This window comes from Gossypium hirsutum, chromosome A11, assembly GCF_007990345.1.
Source record: "Gossypium hirsutum isolate 1008001.06 chromosome A11, Gossypium_hirsutum_v2.1, whole genome shotgun sequence".
Lineage (NCBI taxonomy): Eukaryota > Viridiplantae > Streptophyta > Magnoliopsida > Malvales > Malvaceae > Gossypium > Gossypium hirsutum.
In genome coordinates this window covers 96318667-96321277 of record NC_053434.1, presented here as the reverse complement: position 1 = coordinate 96321277, position 2611 = coordinate 96318667, and the positions used below count along the sequence as shown (strand labels likewise).

At 37.1% G+C, this 2611-nt stretch overlaps 1 non-coding gene across 1 annotated transcript; it reads right to left on the bottom strand.

The window, feature by feature from the left end:
• Positions 1 to 2095: 2095 nt before the first annotated feature.
• Positions 2096 to 2202, bottom strand: LOC121210172 (small nucleolar RNA R71). Its single transcript, XR_005905300.1, has one exon. It is a non-coding gene; the product is annotated as a small nucleolar RNA R71 (small nucleolar RNA).
• Between the last annotated feature and the right edge of the window lie 409 nt (positions 2203 to 2611).

Here is a 2611-nt window from a genome sequence, read left to right as displayed (position 1 = left end):
ATGCTTAACGTATTTTATGGATTATTTTTCCTTAGAATTGGTGAATTCGATGCTCCTAATGTCTTAATTTCATTATTTATACTTAGGAGAGCATAGGAGAGCGAAAGGAATGAGAAACGGGCAAAAAACGGAGGAAATGGGTACAAAATTAAAACAACCTAGACTTCCTCACACGGGCAGCTCACATGGCCGTGACAATTTGGAAAATTCAAAGCACGACTCACACGGGTAGAACACACGCCCTTGCCATTCTAACAGCTCGAACACGGCCTGAAGTAATCGTACACGGGCCTGTCCCTACCGAGCACAAGTTAAGTCCAATTCGAAAAAGGCCACTTTTGAGGGCTCGTAGGCATTCCAAAGCCTATAAATACACCCTAGAGGAGGAATAAAATGGAAATAGAGGGAGGAAGGAAGGAATTACTCGAAGGAAGCCAATTGATCTATCTCAGAAGCCAGATTCATCGTCAAGACTAAAGATCTCCCCTCAATTTCCCTTCAAGAGTTTTGGGTTTTCTTTATGTTTTGTATTCATTATTCTTTTGAGATGTTTTCCCTTTTAGTTATGAACTAAATCCCCTAGATACCTAAGGGGAATGAAACCTAAGATGAATCTTGTTATTATTTTCTGAATTGTATGATAAATATTTAACTTGTTCTTAATTATGTGTTCTTAATTCTTGTTTTGATATCCCAAGATACTGATTCAAGATAAGCTCTTATTCAGAGGAGGAATAGACCCTGTCTAAGAGTACCTTTGTCATAGTTAAGTGGAGTTGATTGCGCACTTAAAGATAGGGTGTCAAGATTTTGTCGGATTAGGGTGAAACCTAAAAAGGGGATCCATAGATCGAGTTAATGCCACCCTAGGGTGTTAATTAGAGAAAGGTCTCAATTATTCAACCTAGGGATTAGACATTATTAGTCTTGAATAGGTATAATAACATAACTTATGGATCTTTACGGAACAAGTTAAATGAATAAATCGTTTGATTCGGAGCCAGAATAACAAGTAAACTCTAGTGGATTTTTCCTTAGCTATTGCCTTAATTCAGTTGTTTTCCAAAAGTAATCCCCCAATTTTACTTTCTGTGAACTCTTAGTTTAGATAATTAGTTAGTTAAACAAAACCTCCTTACTGTTAGGCTAGATAATAAAAAGACAGTCATTACTAGTACTTTTAGTTCCTTTGGGTTCGACAATCCGGCCTTGCTAAAGCTATACTACTGTTTGATAGGTACACTTGCCTACATCGCGATAATAGTTAGTTTCAAGAATGATTAATTATAAATATTTAAAACCTATCACGAAATAAACGCGATCAAGTTTTTGGCGCCGTTGCTGGGGAATTAAGATATTAGGAACACTCAATTTTATTACTTTAGCCATTTATTTTTCTTGCAAGTTAATTTTAATTTTAATTTTTATTTATTAATTTACTTTTTTTTCTCTTAGCAGGTTTTTATAGTTTATGACTAGAAGAAACCTATTAGGACCACTACTTTTTGACGAAGAAATCGATCGCATAGTTCGCAGAAACCAAAGAGAAATAAGGCAAAGCTTAAGATACACATAGAACAAGTAAAAGGACGATACTCAAGCCCCTACCGAATAGATGGCTGAAAACCAAGAGGACGATACTCAACCCCCTACCGAATAGATGGCTGAAAACCAAGACAATCAGCAGCTACCTCCTCCTGCAATTACGGTTAATCAAAACCCTGCTCCATGCACTATGTATGATTATGCTAAACCTTCTTTAATAGGAACTGAATCAAGCATAGTTAGACCTACTGTAGCTGCAAATACTTTTGAACTGAAACCTAACACAATTCAAATGATACAATAGTTTGTTCAATTTGATGGTTTGCAGGACGAAGATCCCAACGCTCACTTAGCAAACTTTTTGGAACTATGCGATACATTTAAAATCAATGGCATTTCTAATAATGCCATAAGTCTTCGGTTGTTTCCCTTTTCATTGAGGAACAAAGCTAAATAGTGGTTGAACTCGTTACCACTAGGGTCAATCACTACTTGGGAATAAATGACCGAAAAATTTCTATTAAAATATTTTTCGCCGGCTAAAACGGCTAAATTACGTAATGATATCTCTTCTTTTGTGCAGATGGATTTAAAAACACTCTACGATGCGTGGGAAAGATACAAGGACCTTTTGAGAAGGTGCCCTCACCATGGGTTACCGCTTTGGCTTTAGGTTCAAACATTCCATAATGGCCTGAATCCTTCGACTCGGCAAATGGTGGACGCAGCTGCTGGCGGAACAATCAATAATAAATCACCTAAAGATGCTGATAAGTTTATAGAGGAGATGTCACTGAATAACTATGAGTGGGATGTCATGAGGACTAAGCCAACTAAAACAACAAGCGTTTATAACGTCGATTCGGTTACCATGCTATCAAACCAGGTAGAAATTTAAAAAAAAAAAGATTGATGGTTTACTTGGTTCTACTCAGGTACATCCAGTAATGAGGTGCGAGATGAATGGAGGAGGAGCATGCACAGAGTATCAACCCTTCAACTCTAGCATCGAGGAGGAAAAAGTTCACTATATGGGTAACAATAATTGTAGATCCCAAAATAACCC